General features: G+C 41.1%; 1 long non-coding RNA gene across 5 annotated transcripts; it reads left to right on the top strand.

Moving 5' to 3' along the window:
- Positions 1 to 3510: 3510 nt before the first annotated feature.
- LOC143746317 (uncharacterized) lies at positions 3511 to 6934 on the top strand. 5 transcript variants are annotated; one of them, XR_013206484.1, is made up of 9 exons: positions 3511 to 3620; positions 3837 to 3951; positions 4570 to 4725; positions 4992 to 5089; positions 5166 to 5236; positions 5661 to 5759; positions 5834 to 5906; positions 6331 to 6429; positions 6512 to 6929. It is a non-coding gene; the product is annotated as an uncharacterized LOC143746317 (long non-coding RNA). The 5 variants fall into 5 exon arrangements; XR_013206486.1 differs by lacking the exons at positions 3511 to 3620; positions 5661 to 5759 and adding an exon at positions 5330 to 5428 and having other exon boundaries at positions 3629 to 3951; positions 6512 to 6934; XR_013206482.1 differs by lacking the exon at positions 3511 to 3620 and having other exon boundaries at positions 3629 to 3951.
- The last annotated feature ends 13887 nt before the right edge of the window (positions 6935 to 20821 follow it).

The raw sequence follows: 20821 nt of genomic DNA, 5'->3' as shown, positions 1-20821 counted from the left end.
ATGACACTGAACTGTATGAGACTGTGAACAGTGTTCAAAAGCACAGCAGCAGACATTCCAAGACATGCCGGAAGAAAACACTGTGTGTAGATTTAATTTTCCACGACCTCCATCTAGCCGCACCTTTATAACTAGAGCCATACGAGATGACTTGAAAGGCAATGATGGAAATGACACTGCAAGTGCAATTCTGAAGAAAATCAAAACTGCGTTAACAGAATCTGAATTCAGTTTTGATTCAACAGATGCCTTTTTCCAATCCATTGGAATCAATCAAGCTGTGTTTGAGAAGGCGTACAAGAAATGTTCTAAAAAGAAGAGTGTCGTCTTGAAACGAAGTCCAAAAGATGTTTGGGTAAATCAATATAACCCTTGTTTATTGCGCGCATGGCAAGGCAACATGGATATCCAGTATGTCACAGATGCTTACTCTGTAGTGGTTTATATTATTAGCTACATCACAAAAGCAGAACAAGAAATGGGACTGTTGTTGCAGCGTGCAAAAAATGAAGCTATGAATGGAAATCTTGAAGCAAGATCATCATTAAAAATGTTGGGAAGTGTATATCTACACAACAGAGAAGTTTCAGCACAAGAGGCAGTGTATCGCCTAACAGGTATGCACTTGAAAGAATGCTCTCGAAAAGTCCAATTTATTCCAATTGGAACCGATCCTGTGAAGATGAGTTTGCCTTTGCGTGTTCTCCAAAACAAAGATGACCATTCTGGTGAAGAAAACTGTTTTTGGATGAATAGTTTGGTTGACCGATACAAGAGTAGACCAAAAACAGAACATTTTGAGATTCTGTGTCTGGGCAGTTTTTGTTCAGAATACAGGATATTGTCAAAATCTGAGCTATCTTCACAAAACAAAGAAAATGTGATCAAGCTTGACAACAATTGTGGTTATATGGTAAGAAGAACTCGAACTGAACCTGCAGTAATAAGGTATCCAAGATTTTCACCAACAAAAGATCCTGAGAAGTACTATCATTCACTGCTACAACTTTTTTACCACATTATGAAGATTGACAGCTGAAGCCTGAGGAGTTCCACACTTATGAGGATTTCTACAACAATGGTGCTGTGAAATGTGGAAGTAATGTGACTGAAGTAAAATCTATTGTTGATTCTAATCGAGCACTGTTTGAAAAGGACAGCGATGAAATGGACAGAGCTCAACAGGTTTTGGAGCTGGGTGTTGATTTGGAAGATGCTTGGGCTGCATTGTGTCCTGAAACAGAGAAGGAGCGCCATGAATGTATTGAGCTAAAGAAGAATAACGTACTTCCTGAAGAAGATGATTCTGACACACTTATTCCAGATCTTGTAGTGAACCCTCGAACTGCATTCACAATTGAGAACAGTAATGCTACAATGTCTCGAGATGAAGCATTGGGTTTACTAAGATCAATAAATGCTAAACAGTCTGCAATATTTTACAAAGTTAGCGACTGGTGTTTACAAAAACTGCATGGAGAAAATCCTGAACCGTTTCGCTTGTTTGTTACTGGTGGACCAGGCACAGGAAAAAGCCATTTAATTAAAGCAATATGCTATGAATCTTCTAGACTCTTGTCTCAGCTGTCTGACAACCCTGATGATCGGAGTGTGATTTTATGTGCATCAACTGGAGTAGCCGCATACAACATTGGCGCTGCTACCATACACCACACTGTTTCAATTGGTGCTAATGTCAAACTGCCATATCAACCACTAAGTGATGACAAAATCAATTCTCTGCGTTCCAAACTTGGATGTTTGCAGATTTTGATTATTGATGAAGTATCCATGGTTGACCATCACCTTTTGTCATATGTTCATGGGAGATTGAGACAAATCAAACAGACTGGTGATTACTCCCTCTTTGGAAAAGTAAGTCTTGTAGCTGTAGGAGATTTTTATCAGCTGCCGCCTGTCAAAGGAACTCCACTCTATGCTGATACAAAAGGAGTGAACCTTTGGGAAAACAACTTTGAAATTGCTGAATTAACTGAAGTTGTTCGGCAACAAGATGTAACTTTTGCTGAAACCTTAAATCGTCTGAGAGTTCGTAAAAAAAAATGAACCTCTAAGCTCAAGTGACATCAACATGTTGAAGCAACGTGAAACAGGAGAAGAATGCGGGGATGTTCATATATTTCCTACAAATAAAGAGGTTGATGAATACAATATTCAGAGACTAAATGAGGTTTGTCCTGAGGCAATCAGTATTTGAGCTCAAGATTTTGTGAGAAATCCAAAAACTGGAAGGATTGAAAAAAAAGTTGGATTTCATTTAACCGTTTTCAACTCATGTTTGGCTAAATGTGTTTCCTTGGGTGTTGGAGCAAGAGTTATGTTAAAGAAAAATATTGATGTTTCGGATGGACTTGTGAATGGAGCCTTTGGTACAGTTGTCCATATTAGCAGAAGTCAAAAACAGGACGATGATTATGATGATGACTTTCCATCAGCCATTCATGTGGAATTTGATGATTCAAATGTGGGAAAAATTCAGAGAAACCAATGACATAGATTTTCCCAAAATTCTACAGTAATTGAAGTTCAAGAAGATCAAGTCACAACCAACGGTGGATTAAGACGCCAATTTCCACTTAGACTGGCATGGGCATGCACTGTTCACAAAGTCCAAGGGCTCACAGTAGATAAAGCTGTCATATCCCTTGACAAGATCTTTACTTCAGGACAAGCATATGTTGCATTGAGTCGTGTGAGAACTCTCAATGGACTAATAATTCAAAACTTCAAGGAGTCTGTAATCTACTGTAATGATCAAATTGACTTGGCAATGAAAAATATACCAAAATTTCCATTAGAAAGTCACACTTTCTGAAAGACACCTGATATATTCACAATTGCTCTTCACAATGTGCAAAGTCTTCAAGCTCATGTTCAAGATATTCAAGCTCACAGACAACTTATGAATGCAGATTGTATTTGTTTAACTGAAACATGGCTAAAAGTTGAAGACCAAGTTCAAATACCAGGATTTATGTTCAAGCATAATCCAAGAGCTAAGTGCTATGACAACAGCACTCCACTTTTCAGTAATTTAAAACTACAGCGAGGAGGTGGAGTTGCTATTTACTGTTGTGAAAACATGTTTTTTAAAGTCACCATTCCAGAACCTTGCAATTTGGAATGTTTGTACTTCTCAGTTCCACATATCAGTTTGAATGCTGCTCTGATGTACAGGCCTAATTCATATCAAATTGATGTGTTTCGACAAAATCTGTTACATTTCATTACTGAGCTGGAAAAACATCCAGGAAGGAAAGTAATTATGGGAGACTTCAATGAGGACATCTTAACATCATCTTCAATTGGGAAACTAATGGAAGTCCATGGATACAGTCAACATGTGCAATGTCCTACAACTGAAAAGGGTACGTTAATAGACCATGTCTATATTAAAGATGCAGAAAATGTTACAATTGAAATTGTTTCAACTTATTATAGTTACCATGAAGCAATACTAGTTTCAGTAAGGTAATTGACATTTATGACAAATAATAAAGACTGTATAACTGCATTTTTCTTTTCTGTCCCCCTACCACGCTACAATTAATCTGAGATTGAGGTCCATGAAGGTCTGTTCAAGTTCACAAGTGAAAACGGTATGTTATTAGACCATTTATTTCAAATAATTTCAATAAGAAAATGATTCATCTGTTGTAATTTCTGCAAGTCCACTAGTATGCTATCAAGAAAGGTTTACTCATGTAAGGTAATATGTCTGATTTATGCAGCATGCTGAACTAAGAAATGTATATAACTACACTGTCTATTCTGTTTTTGTTCGTACAATGTGACGCACATCTTGAGATTCCAAGGTCTATACAGTCCTGACCATTCCATACCAAGTTCTATCCATTGTTCATCGGGCACAAACCAGCACCTCCCATAATTGCTCTTCTTTCTGGCGCTCCAAAGCTACATCCAGTCAAGGTTTTTGTAGTGTTTATGCATTCAATATCAAATTCAAGGATATTATGTTACTGTTTAATAAGGCAGCTATTGAGTCTATTGTCCGATATTGTATTGTAGCCTGGTTTGGTAACCTGTCAGTTAAACTAAAATCACAGCTTCAAACATTGATCAAAAGGGCGGGTAAAATAATTGGACAAGTGTCACCGACTACTCTTAATGAGCTTTTTGAAGAGGCGGTGAGGAAACAGTTTAAAAATCACTAACGATCCGAATCATGTGCTCTACAGTGAGTATGAGATGATGCCCTCAGGTAGAAGGTACAGGTTACCAAACTGCAGACTGAATAAGTTTAAATTTTCATTTGTACCACTCTCTATAAAATTATTGACCAACAACAAATAGGGTGTGTGGGTTAGTTTTTAAGGTGGTGAATTATGTGTAGGAAATTGTTATGTGTTATGTATATTGTGTTGCATCTGCTATCTCGAATGCCCAAGATGAATTTTTCCGTCAGGAGACAATAAAGGCTAATCAAAATCAAATCAAATTTGTTAAATTTGTGTTTCTGATTTTTCTTCATTTTAGACAATGGTTTTGGTTTTTAGCTGAATTTGTTTTTGATCTAATTTCTGCCAGTCTAAGCCATCCAAACAACACTGGATGCTTCCAATCAGCATAGGAAGCATCCACAAAGACTGCCTGCATTCCTACAATTGTCTTATAAAATGCAATTAAGTTAATAGGATTACAAGAAAACATCTAAAAATGATCTAGAAAACTTCACATATAAAGGTAAGTTGACATGATTGTGTACATTTTAATAGTTTAAAAAGAAAATATTTAAGGCACTATCAACTAACAATATAATTTCAGATTTATAAACTGTATGTTATCTTACCTTTTTGTCAGTAATTTTTTTTTTGATTTTATGTCTGCAAAGCTTGAATGAAAGCATGTCAATTTCAGTTAACAGATTATCTACATTAATGGCAATATGTTTTTGTGTAAACCGCTTCACTTTCATCAAGCAGTTTGTTATATGCATGTAATCTCTGCAGATTTCTGAACGAACTGAAGTTATAATTTCCTCCATATGTCCATCACAAGATTATCTGCACCATGAACTTTTATAAAGAATCGCACAACTTTTAAAACGGTAAGTTTTATTGAAGTAAATTTAAGTTGTGGACATTTATACAAGCACTGATAATCTACTAATGGTACGCTTTCAGATTTGTGCAGCAACTCTAACTACTGTTGATATTTTGAAGTCCACATATCCCTATACAAATGTCCACAAAAGGTAAGCTAACAGACCATGTCTATATTAGTTGTGAAATGTTTAATGTGAAGACTTCACTTATAGCATTTTGTTGAATGAATGTAATATTTTCAGATTTCTGAAATTCACCAAAGTCCTAACTTCCTCCATATATCCATCACAAGATTATCTGCACCATGAACTTTTATAAAGAATCACACAACTATTAAGACGGTAAGTTTTATTGAAGTACATTTTAAGTTGTGGACATTTGTACAAGCACTGATTAATCTACTAATGGTACACTTTCAGATTTGTGCAGCAATGTTGATATTTTGAAGTCCACATATCCCTATACAAATGTCCACAAAAGGTAAGCTAACAGACCATGTCCATGTTAGTTATGAAATATTTAATGTTAAGATTTCACTTATAGCACTTTGATTAATGAATGTAATATTTTCAGATTTCTGAAATTCACCGAAGTCATAATTTCCTCCATATACCCATCACAAGATTCTCTGCTCCATAAACTTTTATAAAGAAGCACACAACTAATAAAACGGTGAGTTTTATTGAAGTAAATTTAAGTTGTGGACATTTATACAAGCACTGATTAATCTAATGGTACACTTTCAGATTTGTGCAGCAACTCTATAACTACTGTTGATATTTTGAAGTCCACATATCCCTATACAAATGTCCACAAAAGGTAAGCTAACAGACCATGTCTATATTAGTTGTGAAATGTTTAATGTGAAGACTTCACTTATAGCATTTTGTTGAATGAATGTATTATTTTCAGATTTCTGAAATTCACCAAAGTCCTAACTTCCTCCATATATCCATCACAAGATTATCTGCACCATGAACTTTTATAAAGAATCACACAACTATTAAGACGGTAAGTTTTATTGAAGTAAATTTTAAGTTGTGGACTTTTATACAAGCACTGATTAATCTACTAATGGTACGCTTTCAGATTTGTGCAGCAATGTTGATATTTTGAAGTCCACATATTCTTATACAAATGTCCGCAAAAGGTAAGCTAACAGACCATGTCCATGTTATTTATGAAATGTTTAATGTTAAGATTTCACTTATAGCACTTTGTTGAATGAATGTAATATTTTCAGATTTCTGAAATTCACCGAAGTCATAATTTCCCCACATATACCAATCAAAAGATTATATGCGGTATGAACTTCTCTAAAGTGTACAACTGATTAAAAAAGGTAATGTACAATGCATATATTCAAACTTGTTACTGAAAACGTATCATTTTTGTGATTTGGTTTATTTCTTTTCCCCTTCTAGAAATAGTGACAACATTCTTCTCAACTATCAATTCAAAAAATGTTCTGAAAAAGCTTTAAACATATGCAGGCAGTCAATAGTCAATTATGTTATTTAACAACTGAGTACATAATCTCCACAGTAACAATGTTGAATGGATGGCTTGTATTACATTTGGCCTATGTATAGTTACTTTAATATGTGCCAGCCAAAAGAGGATGGCCTGCCCCTGCTGAGTCTGGTTCCTCTCAAGGTTTCTTCCTTTGCCACTAAGCTGATTATGCTCCAGCCCTTGGTCCATGATGTTCCACACTGCTATCTAAGGGAGTTTTCCTTGCCACTGTCGCCTTTTGGCTTGCTCACTGGGTTATTAAGGCACAACATGTTCAAAATAATTTTTTTTTTTTTTTTTTTTTTTTTTATAAAATGATTGAAATATACTTTGTCCCTGTAGCCATATACTTCATTTTAATGTCTTTGATTTTCTAGTTGTACTAAATGGATATAGGCACTATATTTATTATATGAATTGATTCTACACAAACTTTTGGTGTCTTTTACAAAGTGCATCATAAAAAAGCTTAGTGGATAGAGCATTTACATAATTTTAATTTAATTTGTAGTATGCTGTTATTTATCAGTTGTTTTTATTATTTTGAAATATTAAAATTAGTAAGTGACTGTCTGCAGGACAACAGTTAAAACATTGTCCAACCTGAATGTTAATTTTAACTAACTTTGCCCATTGACAATATTTAAACTATTGTATATGCACTTGTTTGATTTAAAGCTTTATGTAGTTAACTTGAAATTTATAAAAGCCAGCCTAATTAAATAAAAATAGGTTTAATTAGACCATGAAAAACATCGAATCGAACACAGAATGAATAATGAAGTAATAAAATTTAAAAAAACATGTTTACTTCTAATTCAAGAGTAAGAAAGATTAGTACAGCTCTTACATGGATAATAAAGGAATTGAAATGACAACTTTATATATGATTTTAAAGTTGAAGCACACAGGACTCGAACCCACTATCTATAGGTCAGGTGCCTGTCACTCATCACATTGCGCCACTTGGCCAACACACATTTACACAGCTGTTGAAATTCAGTAGTTTCAGGAGAGAATCAGGTCAAAATGAAGTATTTTGAAGAAAATGCAGAGCATATTGTATTTAAAAAGTTTGATTAAATCTTCCAAAATTGGTCAGAATACTACTCATTACCATTACATGTGTGCACATTTTCCTACTTGTGGTTCATATGGCTGCCACTGACAACCATTCTGGGTGAAGAAGAACAATTTTACGTAAAAGAATTGCATGTTGTATGTGACCGCTTCAGATGAGATCATTCTTAGGCACAATGCCTGGAACAGACGCAACTTCCACATCTTTTCCTGCCACAGTACCTCATGCGGTCTGGGCACGTGTCACACTGAGTTGCGATTCCACAACGCTAAGCATCAAGATCCGTGTTGTAACACGTTGAGCTAATCACTCATGCGTGTTCACCGGCCTGCTGAGGAGAGGGTTCAGTGTGAGAATGAGTTCACAAAAAAGTTCCATGACATGTTAACCAGATTAGCATGCTAAGCTAATTAATGCTAATTTAGCTTATGACTTGGTACATCCAATCCTGGCAAAATAGATATCCTCGGATTCGACATGGCGCAAGGAATCGATAGACATCAATTTTATGATTTTGTGAAAACTGTTCACAAGTTACAGCCTCTGAACCAATTATGGGTCGACCTTGTTAAATTTGCGACATCATAACTTTTTTATTCCAGTATAGCAAAAAAAACGGGAACAGTACTTCTATGCGGCTCGGTCTAAAGATCATTTGAGCAAATTTTGGACAAATTCTGAAGGAGGAGTAGCGAAAAAACTGTTTTACATTCGCTCCAATATGGCGACCAGTCACATTGTTGAAAAATAACATATGAGATATCGTTGAAATTGACATAACCCAAGGAATATATTGACATAAAGAAATCAAATTTCAAGCAATGTTAGCAAAAGTTATAAGCGTTTTTTCAAAAAACAAATATCTCTGGAACACTAGGTGGCGCTGTGATCAAACTTCTCAGGTACCTCCGGGCCATGCTAATGGTGATCCATACCAAATTTGGTGAAGAAATTTCAAATAGTTTAAAAGATATTGCAAATTATGACAAAATTCAAAATGGCGGACACGGGGTACATCCCATCATGGCAACATTGATCGGCATGATGCAAGGAATCCATAGATACCACAATTATGATTTTCTGACAAAGTGTTCAAAAGTTATTGGCCAAAAGAGCAATTTTGCATATCTCATCACCCGTAGGTGGCGCTGTTCCCAACTTTGGCATGGAACCTCAACACATGCTTGCGATGAAGTGTACCAATTTTCGTTTCGATTGATCAAACTTTGGCCGAGATACAGCCTCTTAGCCAATTTTGGGTGGACCTCGTTAAGTTTGCAACACCATAACTTTTGAACAAAGATGAATAAAAAAAATCGGGAACAGCACTTTTATGCGGCTCAGTCCGAAGATCATTTGAGCACATGTTTGGAGAAAATTGGACAAAATTTGAAGGAGGAGTAGCGAAAAAACTGAATACTGTACATTTCAAAATGGCCACTACTGTAATGGGCGGGGTCTTAATAAAGGGATTGGTTGTGATCAGCATGATGAGTGGAATCAGGTAGACTAAGTTTCATGTCTCTAGATCAAAGGGTTCAAAAGTTATAACCATTTCAATGTTGAATTTTAGAACTGGTGGTGGCGCTATAGAGTTGGTTCTAGAGGGTCAAAAATTGGTCCAATTACTATTCATTAGCATCACTACAAGTGTGCCAAATTTCATCATTTTCATACTTACGGTTCATAGGGCTGCCATAGACTCCCATTTGCGGAATAATAATAATAAGAAAACTAACAGATACAATAGGTGGCTCAGCCCCTTCGGGGCTTGGCCCCTAATTTTGAGAGATACAGGCTCATCAGAATCTTTTATTCTTGAATCTGTTCTGCCCTTTTCTCAGGTATCAAGTGAAGGGAGGAGTGTTCTGATTAGAGGAATTGGATTAAACACTCTTTCTGTTCCTCTGCATAGAGTACACTTGACTTCCGACCTGATCTGTGGAGAGGTATCTTTGGGAGTTCGTCCGTCTTTGCCAGTGGAGGGGTTTACTGTCATCTTGGGTAACAATTTGGCTGGAGGTAGGGTCTGGCGAGAGGTGATCCCACCTCCTGAGGTAGTGCCTATTCCAGTCACTGAGAACACCGACATTTTTTATCAATTTTCCTGAAGTATTTACAGCTTGTGTAGTGACTCGTGCAAAGAGTCGTGAGATGTCAGTTGAGAAACCAGTGGTGTCATACTATGTTGTGCATGGTTTATCCACCCTTTCACCTATTTCTCATAGGGAGTTGGTAGATGCGCAGCAGAAAGACCCTGAGTTACAGAAGTTGTTTGATGCTGCTATTTCGCTTCAGGAGGTAAGAAGTGCGGTAAGTGGATGTTTTATCCAAGATGATGTGCTTCTAAGGAAGTACGTTCCCTGTAAAAAAAATTTACTGGAGGAGTGTGTAATTCAAGTGGTGGTGCCGAAACAATTTCGAGACATAGTATTACAACATGGACATGGTGAAGTTGCTGGACATTTAGGAGTAAAAAAGACCTATGACCGAATTTTACGACAGTTTTATTGGCCCTGTGTGAAAAAGGATATTGCGTCCTTTATCAGAACGTGTCACACTTCTGCCAAAACAGCTGTTGAAACCAGTGCCTTTGAGTCCCATAGTTGCTACAAGTAAACCATTTGATCACTTAATAATTGATTGTGTGGGACCACTGCCTGCATCTAAATCAGGGAATGCATATTTGTTGACCGTTATGTGTCAGGCAACTCACTATCCAGCAGCTTATGCTATACGAAGAATTACCACCAAAGCGGTTGTCAAGGCGTTAACCCAGTTCATATCTATTTTTGGGATACCGAAGGTTATTCAAAGTGATAACGGTACTAATTTTACGTCTCGTATGTTTGCTGAGGTTCTGAAAGTACTTAAAGTGAAACACAATCAGTCGAGCGTATATCATCCTCAAAGTCAGGGTGCGATCGAAAGGTTTCACCAGACTTTGAAGTCGCTTTTGCGTGCTTACTGTGTGAAGCTAAACCGTGACTGGGAGGAGGGTTTACCCTGGCTATTACTTGCTGCTAGGGAAGTACAGCAAGAGAGCTTGGGATTTAGCCCAAATGATTTGGTTTTCGGTCATCATGTACGTGGACTTCTTTCTGTTTTGCGTGAGGGACTAGGTGAGGGGGATCCTCCGCAATATTTGGTAGAGTATGTGAATGGTTTTCATCGACGTTTGTTCTTAGCTGGATTGAGTGCACAGAAGAATCTTGCTGTTGCGCAAGAGAAGATGAAGAATCGCTTTGATAAGCATGCTGAAGGTCGTGTCTTCACACCAGGTGATCAGGTGTTAATTTTGTTGCTATCTTCTGGATCTACGTTTTGTGCTAAGTTTACTGGGCCGTATACTGTTCTTCGGAAACTGTCTGACGAAAATTATCAAGTTGCAACTCCCGATAGGCGCAAATCTAAGCAGTGTTTCCATGCAAATTTGCTTAAGGCTTATCGTTCTCGAAATTCTGAGGTTCAACCAACTAACTCAGTTGCTCCTGTTGTCACTGCTTCTTTTGAGTCTTACCAACCTGTTGTTGAGGGAGGAGGAGATATAGTTAAAGAGGATACAGTTGTTCCTGAAGACTGTGTTTTGCTGCCTCGATTAAGGAATTCTGAGACTCTTTGGAATTTAGATGCTTTGTTTTCACATTTGACAGAGGTTCAAAATAAAGATCTAACCCAGATGTTATGGGAGTTTTCTGGCTTGTTTTCAGATATACCCACTCGTACCCATCTGGTAGAGCATGATGTTGATGTGGGCGAGGCACAACCTATTCATCAACGTTTCTATAGGGCTCCAGTCAGTAAGAGAGAAGCATTGGAATGTGAAATTCAATATATGCTTGAGAACGGAATAGCTGTTCCATCGTGCTCAAGTTGGGCTTCACCTTGCTTGTTAGTAAGGAAAGCAGATTCAACGTATAGATTTTGTACTGACTATCGCAAGCTAAATGCCATCACTAAGCCCGATGTTTTTCCACTTCCTCGAATGGAGGATTGTGTAGATCAGGTGGGTACAGCTAATTTTGTGAGCAAGCTAGATCTTCTTAAGGGGTATTGGCAAGTGCCGTTAACTCCTAGAGCTAGAGAAGTAACCTCCTTTATTACATCGTCTGGTTTGCGAAATGCACCTGCCACCTTCCAGAGATTGATGAATCGAGTGGTATTTGGGCTGGAAGGGTGTGCAGTGTATTTAGATGATGTTATTGTTTTCAGTGAGACCTGGGAACAACATTTAGTTCGTTTGCGAGCTCTTTTAACTCGGTTGACTGAGGCATGTCTTACAGTTAACTTGGCGAAGTGTGAGTTTGCCAAGGCTACTGTAAGATATTTGGGGAAAGAGGTTGGCCAAGGTAAAGTGCGTCCAGTTCAGGCCAAAGTTCTTGCCAATCAGCAGTTTCCTTCTCCGTCTACCAAGAAAGAACTCATGCGTTTCTTGGGGATGGTTGGTTATTACCGGGGTTTCTGTTCAAACTTTTCAACCGTGGTTTCTCTGCTGACTGACTTACTTAAGAACTCAGTGAAATTTGACTGGAGCGAGAATTGTCAGAGAGCTTTTGAAAATGTTAAATTACTATTGACCACTGCTCCTGTTCTAGCTGCCCCGAGGCTGGATATGCCATTTAAGTTACAGGTGGATGCCAGCCAGGTTGGTGCTGGAGCGGTCTTATTACAGACAGGGGAGGATGGTTTGGATTATCCTGTAAGCTTCTTTTCTCGTAAGTTTAATACTTATCAGAAAAACTACTCTGTGATTGAGCAAGAGGCTTTATCTTTAATTTGGGCACTCCAGTTCTTTAATGTGTATGTAGGGGGAGGAATGCCCGTAGAAGTGTTTTCTAATCATAATCCTTTAACGTTTTTGCATTCTTTACAGTCGCCGAGTCAGCGCTTAATGCGGTGGATTCTCTTTTTACAGCCCTACAATCTAATTGTTAAACACATTAAAGGATTGGATAACGTGGGGGCAGATGCGTTGTCCCGTGCTCCTGATCTAATCAATTAAGTGCAATGGTTGTACAGTTGCTTCTGTTTCTCTGTGCTCTCTTGTCGCCTTAATTTGCTTTCAGGATCCAGATTGCTGGTGGCAAGGTGGGGCAGTGTGGGAGAATGGAAGGAATTGTGAAAATCATGGTTGTACTGTGATCGGAGGTGGTACAACAATGAGTGTTGAAATGATTTCTAAGGTTATGGTGCTGGGTTTTTGTTTTGTTTTTTGATCCGATTTGTAACGGATCTCTTTTAAAGGGGGGGGGGGGGGGTGTGACGAGTTCAGTAATCAACTCGTTGTCTCTTGAGTTGCAGGTGATTGGCTGAAATGAGTGGTTGTACACCTGAACATAATCATGAGCTCTATAAAAGACTGTGACAGAGGAGAGCGAGTGGGGGGGCTGAGCTTGTGCAGAGCTTGGGCTGGTTTCGTCTGCGCTGTACATTCGGACTCTTGTCGGCTTGGAGAACTCATGAGATGTGAGGGATATGGGAGATCACCGCCACCCTTTGATCCATCTCTGTTGGGATGGTTGGATTGTGGACTTTCATGAGCGATATACATTTGCACACAACTACTGACACACTGATTGTCATTTATACTGATCCTTAGTGTTGTTTGTCTCACACGAATTTATAAATTCCTTGATTAATTGCAAGTGGTGTGTGGTGGCTCCCTTATTTTGTTGCGACTCTGAGGAGATCGTAACAAAAGGTAATGAAATCTAGTTCTACTACAGCAATTATTATCAGTACTAAACATCAGTTCTCAACAGTTTGCTTGTAGACTCTCTTCTTTTGTACATATTATACCATAGTCTGTTTGAATACTCGACCCTGACTGACTGGAAGGTGTGCCATTAAAACGATGAATGCACAGATAGTTACAGTCTGTTTAATCATCATTCTAAATTAATGTGCTCTCTTTACTGTAACACACACACATACAGTCCCTCTCACACAGAAACATATTTCTAAGCAACAAGGTCTTAACATTGCTGTTTTTGAAGTAATTAAACTGACAGATTCACTAGAGTGATGCTCAACAGATGCAGGTAATTCACATATGCACTCTCTCTCTCTCTCTCTCTCTCTCTCTCTCTCTCGTTTATTCATTCAAATAAATGTAATCCAACCACACTCATTTATCTCTGTGCCTGAATGCTGAGTGTGCAGAAAACTAGTTCTAATGACCCATAACCAAAACAACTAATGAAAATTAACTGTTAGTTTTACTCTTCCAGTCAAATTGTGCTCCACAAACATTAACCCTTGTGCGCTGTTCGTTTGCAGTTTACACTCGGGGTTGTTTGGGGTCTCCAGAGACCCCATGCAACACACTGTAGCCTAATTTTACTCAGTTTATGCGTCTTTTTACTCCACATATGTGCAGTTTTTGGAGGATTTATTTTATATTTTTAAATTTATATAAATAAGCAAATATTTTTTTTATACAAAAACAGCTTTTTAAATGTAAAATTCACTTTATAAAAGACCCACATTTCTAACTTTCATTTATGGGGATAACATGGATAATTTGACATGGTTTAGTGCAAGTATGGTTTAGTATAATTTTTTGGAAATCCGTTTTAAAAGTAAAAAATATCACTTTAACCAGTAGATTACTGCAGAACTTCACTATTTGCTATTTGACTAACTGAAATACATTCTTTCACATGTTTTTGCAGTTGGATTCATATCTACATATGAAATCACAATTTATAACAATAAAAATTATTTTTTGTCAAAGTTTAGCATTTTTTGAACTGAAATCCCCAAAATCAGAAAAAAACGCAGAACACACATAGACGGAAATTAAGTTGGTACACTTTAAATTTTTAGAATTATATGAAAAACAGATGTTTGAAATAAATGCTAACTCTAAAGACTCCAACTTTTCTTTTTGTAACATCTTGTTCAGGTTTGATTCTAATCATAATGTAGCCTAACATTATTGAAAAACTGATTTATTTCATTGCAAAAAATGCTAAACTGACAATAATTTTTATTTGTTATAATTGTGATTTCATAATATGTAGATATGAATCCAACTGGAAAAAATTGTGAAAAGATGTCTTTCAGTTAATCAAAAAAACAGTTAAGCTCTGCAGCAATCTACTGGTCAAAGGGATACTTTTTTACTTTTAAAACTGCATTTTCCACAAGATGGGCAAAAATCTTACACTAAACCATGTCAAATTATCCATGTTATCCCCATGAATGAAAGTTAGAAATGTGGTTGTTTTATAAAGTGAATTTTACATAGAATTTAGGCACTGTACAATATTTAAAAATGATTGTGTCTTTCTGATTTTTTCCAGAAATGCATGTTATTGGGCAAATTGTGTAGACTGTCAATGGAGTGACAGAAAGCTCTCAGATTTAATCAAAAAGATCTTCAGTTGTGTTCCGAAGATGAGCGAAAGTCTTGCAGGGTTGGAACGACATGAGGGTGAGTAATTTAACTTCTTTTACCGGGGGCCGGTTTCACAAAGCTATTTCAGACCGGTCTATAGTGTTAGACAAGTCTAAAATGTGTTCATAGACTAGTCTAATGCAAGTTAGACTGTTTCACAAAAATAAAGACTGACTTAATTAAGACCAAAAAAATTAGACACCTTACCCCCAGGCTAACTTAGGTCTAAGACTCTATGTTACCTTGGCAACCAGCAGTAACAAACAGTTACATACCAAACAGCCAAAAGAAAAGGGAAAATGGCTCATAATTTGTGGTTTGCTGACGACGTTATGGAGAGAGCTATGAGAAGGGAAAGGGTTTTTAGGATATTTCCTCTTAAATATTTCTTTTTTGGCATCTTGTACCATGTTTTTGTATATTTTCTGTACGTCTTTAACGCTCTGCTCAACGCTCGGATTAACGGTGTTGTGGAGCAGAATGAGGCCGAGGGACGTGAGAGAACGGCGCGAGGCCGGTGGCGTGAGTGATAATGAACGTCACCTGTGAGATGCAACGGGCTCGCATCTCTCACGGAGGAGCGGATGCATAAAACGAGGAGCAACGACGCTGAAAATCGAAACCTGTGCTTCTCACCGGCCTTGCGACGCTCTCTCACGTCCCTCCTGCTCGCCACAGCTGTTAACTGTCGTAGCAATCTTTTTCCAAATTAAACATTTCTTCTTGATACTATGTTCTCCGCTAAATTTCCTAAGTAAAATGTCCTTGTAACTGTTATACTCCTCCAACAAACACATTTTCCGCTGGAGTAAACTGCACCGAGCGGTTGAATGCGCTTACTCGATCCGCCATGTTTTTTGTTTTCAAAAGTGTCTAATTTTTCCCAGAATGCATTGCAGTGTAGTCCTACTTAAGATAGCCAGAGTCTTAAGTGCTTTGTGCAACAGTCTGATTAAGATGTCTATCTGAAGTCTGACTATGTACTATATCTAAGCCATAGTCAAAGTCTATCTTTGTGAAACCGGCCCCGGGAGTGTTCAAAACCATTATTAATGCTGAACAACAAACCATACAAAATTAACTGGAAATTGTATGAATACTTTCCACAAACACTTGCTGACACCAAGTTAAATTAAAGAGATTAACTTGTAGATTAATTTTAAGCATAATAAATGCCTGTGGTGAAGAGTGTAACTGAAAAGACTTTCTGTGATTCTTTTTGTTTGTTTGTTTTTTCCAGACTTTTCCAACATAGTGTTTCCACATCTGAGATGAAGACAGTTAAAAGAACCATGTGGAATAATGAGGATAAGCTCTTCAAAAAACGCAACCTCTCTGTATAATGTGGGGGAAGACATATGCATGATTTGTAAATAAACACTTGGAATATATTGTCTAACTCTCAGCCTGTTATTTGAAGTTATAAAAAAAAGCAAAATCATATTATTTGTTGCATTGCAGTTGTTTTGTACCTTAATTCATTATATTGCAGATGTGTGAAAATAAAACTTAATCTGGATATTCTGGTTGTATTTCAATTGTATTGCACAGAATTTTATTAGTATTGCATTTTGGTAGTATTGTAAATTGTACTTTAGTTGTACTATGTATTATTGTAGTATTCTTCATTGCAGTAATACCGCCATTATATTGTAGTACTATTGCAGGAATACTGCAGTTATATTGCAGTACTATTGCAGTAATACCAGTTATATTGCAGTATTATTGTAGTAATCCTGCAGTTATATTGCAGTATTATTGTAGTAATCCTGCAGTTATTTTGCAGTATTATTGTAGTACTATTGCAGTAATACCACAGTTATATTGCAGTACTATTGCAGTAATACCACAGTTATATTGCAGTATTATTGTAGTACTATTGCCGTAATACCCCAGTTATAAAACTGCAGTTGTACTCCAGCTATACTGCAATATTGCAGTTTTTTCGTGTCCAAAAAACTGCATTTTTCTAAATGTAACAAAAACGTCTCGGTTACGTATGTAACCCTCGTTCCCTGAGTAGGGAACGGAGACGTTACGTCGGATGCCGACGAATGGGGTTTCGCTTAGAACACCTATCGACTTCGAGTATTACAAAACGAGCCAATGGCAAAGAAATGCCATGGGTCTGCGGAATTTGCATAGCGTAACTCCGCCCCACCTCGTGGGTATAAAAGGAGGAAGCCGGCAACATGCAGATATGTTTCTTCGCTGAGGAGCCGAGACTGAGCTCAGGCGATCCCCGTGGTACAGCGGAAAGTGGCAGGCAGACGTAACGTAACGTCTCCCTTTCGTTGTCACTCTGAGTTACGTCGGGTGACGACGAATGGGGTTACCAGTCTATTCACGCCACCTTCTCGGCTGTCTTCCAGTGCCCTGCGTAAATCTGAGATCCTTGTCGTGAGACTGGCACGGACGAAGGACTCCTATTTAGCACAGGAATACCAAGGTACACTGGGGGGCATATCCCATAGCTTAGAGGAAATATGCAATTATTGCCAGCCCAACGGGGGGGACTTAGAGAATACACATATGACCTGAAGGATGCATATGGAGAACACTGGGGTGTCCAGCCTCAGGTGGAATATTTCAACCTCAGGGGTGGCAAGGTGGCTTGCCACGGGAAAGACACATGCTCAGAGAGGCTTACATGGGAAAACACACATGTGGGGGTCGCTCGGAGGAGGGACCATGCACACGGGAGGCACCTAGCCGACGCGCAGGCAATAGACACTGGCGCCGACGTCAGGAGTGCTGGAGGAACTCAGGGCTTTCGGAGAAGCTCACCTGAGGAGAATATCGCACGTATCCAGTCTGTGGAGTGGAATGGCGAGCAAGCGAAGACACCTGAGCGGATCCAGTACTAGCTGGTTGAAGCGAGTACATGAGAGGACACTAGCTCCACTCGGAGATTGTAGAATCTGGCGAATGTGTTAGGTGTCGCCCAGCCTGCAGCTCTGCAGATGTCTGTTAGCGAGGCGCCATGCGCTAGAGCCCAAGAGGACGCCACACTCTGGGTGGAGTGGGCAGTCACACCAAGGGGGCAGGGTCGACCTTGCTGCTGGTAATCCAAAGCAATGGCGTCCACTATCCAGTGAGACAACCCTTGCTTTGAGAGAGCCTTTCCCTTCAGCTTCCCACCATAACAGACAAAGAGCTGGTCTGAGGTCCTGAAACACTGCATCCTGTCTACATAGGCGCGGAGAGCGCGTACTGGACAGAGCAGTGCCAAGGCTGGGTCTGCCTCCTCCAGGGGCAGCGCTTGCAGGTTCACCACCTGGTCCCGGAAGGGAGTGGTAGGAACCTTGGGCACATATCCAGGCTGGGGTCTCAGGATCATGTGAGAGTAAGCCGGCCCGAATTCCAGGCACGCCTCGTCAACGGAGAATGCGTGCAGGTCCCCTACCCTCTTGATGGAGGCCAGTGCAACCAGGAGCGCTGTCTTCATAGACAGGAATTTAAGCTCGACTGATTGCAGGGGCTCAAATGGAGCACTCTTCAGCGCAGTTAGAACCACTGAGAGGTCCTAAGAGGGAACGAGAGGAGGGCGAGGCGGATTTAGTCTCCTCGCTCCTCTCAGGAACCTGATGACCAGGTCGTGCTTCCCCACTGACTTACCTTCGATGAGGTCATGGTGTGCGGCAATAGCGGCAACATAGACCTTCAGGGTGGAGGGAGACAGCCTTCGCTCCAGCCCCTGTTGAAGGAAGGAAAGCACAACGCTGATTGAGCATCTCCGGGGGTCTTCTTGGTGAGAAGAGCACCAGCTGACGAAGAGGTTCCACTTCAACACATAGACGTGTCTCGTGGACGACGCCCTAGCGGAAGTGATGGTAGCCACCACGAGGAGACACCCATCGAGGAGCCACACGTGGAGGTTCCAGAGATCGGGACGAGGGTGCCATAGGGTGCCCCGTTTCGAGAAAGAAGGTTCTTCCTCAGAGGGATCGGCCAGGGAGATGCTGTCGCGAGGAGTACTAGTTCGGAGAACCAGGTCCGGGCGGGCCAGTACGGCGTGACCAGAATGACCTGCTCCTCGTCCTCCCTGACCTTGCACAAGGTCTACGCAAGAAGGCTCACTGGAGGAAACGCATACTTGCGGCCCTGTGGCCAGCTGTGCGCCAGAGCATCCGTGCCGAGCGTGCCCTCGGTCAGGGAATAAAAGTGGGCGCAATGGGTCGAGTCGTGGGAGGCAAACAGATCTATCTGAGCGTCCCCGAACTGGTCCCAAATCAGCTGGACCGACTGGGGATGGAGTCGCCATTCTCCAGGAAGTGGCTGAAGCCGTGAGAGCTCGTCGGCTGCACAGTTCAGGGCTCCGGGGATGTAAATGGCATGAAGCGACCTCAGATGCTTCTGACTCCATATGAGGAGGCGGCGAGTGAGTTGCGACATACAGCGGGAGCGTAGACCACCTTGATGGTTGATGTACGCTACAGTGGCGGTATTGTCTGAGCGGACTAGTACGTGCTGGTTCTTGAGCATGGCCCGGAAGCGGCGCAAAGCAAGACGTACTGCCAGCAACTCGAGGCAATTGACATGCCAGAGGCGACGGGGTCCTGTCCAGGAGCCCGCGGCAGCACGTCCATTGCACATGGCACCCCAGCCCGTGGAGGAGGCATCTGTCGTTACAACAACATGCTGCGAAGCTCGTTCCAGGGGCACTCCGGCCCGTAGAAAACTGAGGTTCGACCACGGGGTGAAGGTCTGACGGCAGGTCGGAGTAACTGTTACTCGGAGGGTGCCATGTTGCCATGCCCACCTCGGGACTCGGTCGCGAAGCCAAAGCTGAAGCGGTCTCATATGAAGCAATCCGAGCGGCGTTGCCGAACTTAATCGCATAGCCGAGCCTGATGGTCCGCGCGACCCAGGAGGACAGACGGGGAAGCTATAACCAGGCTCACAGGAACTGAACCAGCGGGATCATGCGAACCACAGGCGCCCCCCCGGAGGGGCAGCGAAGCGGAGTAACTGGCCCAGACGTGGACGGCATAGCGGCCCAATGTGGGGGAACAGTTAGCAACCGCGCCCTGGCAGAGGGGGCCAGGGGAGGACCAGGCTGGTTGTCCCACGGGGGCCTGCTCTGCCAGGGGTCTGGTGACAGAGGGGGACAGGGGCGAAGCGGTCCCTGGACGGCACGTCGTGTCAACCACCTCTGGGACAGAGGGGGACGAGGAGAGCACGGCTTATGGGCGGCGCTCTGTGACGTCCGAGAACTCTCTGTGCTCAGAGACGGGAGAGTCAGTTCTTTGGAGAATAAGGATTCTTCCCCGGCCCTCCCCCGGGGAAAGGAGTGGTCCTGCTACCAACTCCTGGAAAGAACTGAGTCCCATCTCTGAGGAGCCCATCTCAAGAGCGCCGCTTAACCCGGTGTGTAGCGGGGGGCAGGGCTGGAGAGCACTGTGGCGTTTCGGCGGTGGCGCCCTCGGCGGTGGGCAGACCGAGGGATCTGAGCGGACGGCGGGGCTGCGGGGAGCGGGGCTGGAGAGGGCTGTGGCGTGGAGGGGCTCCTTCGGCAGTGGGCAGACCGAGGGATCTGAGCGGGGGACAGAATCAACGTCAGTCTGCTCATGGGCGGCTGAGAGCTGTTGGACAAGCCCTCAACTGCACAGCCGAAGAGGCCGACCTGGGATATGGGAATGTCGGACAGACGGGTCCGCGCGACATCCAGCACATCAGATAGGTTCAGCCACAGAATGGTGAGCATCACCTGACCCGTTGCTCGGAGAGCAAGGT

The sequence above is a fragment of the Siphateles boraxobius genome, unplaced genomic scaffold (assembly GCF_051911475.1).
Source record: "Siphateles boraxobius isolate OS27281-9 unplaced genomic scaffold, OSU_SipBor_1 22, whole genome shotgun sequence".
Classification (NCBI taxonomy): Eukaryota; Metazoa; Chordata; class Actinopteri; order Cypriniformes; family Leuciscidae; genus Siphateles; species Siphateles boraxobius.
The sequence above is the reverse complement of the archived record's forward strand: the minus strand, read 5'-3'. Positions and strand labels throughout refer to the sequence as shown.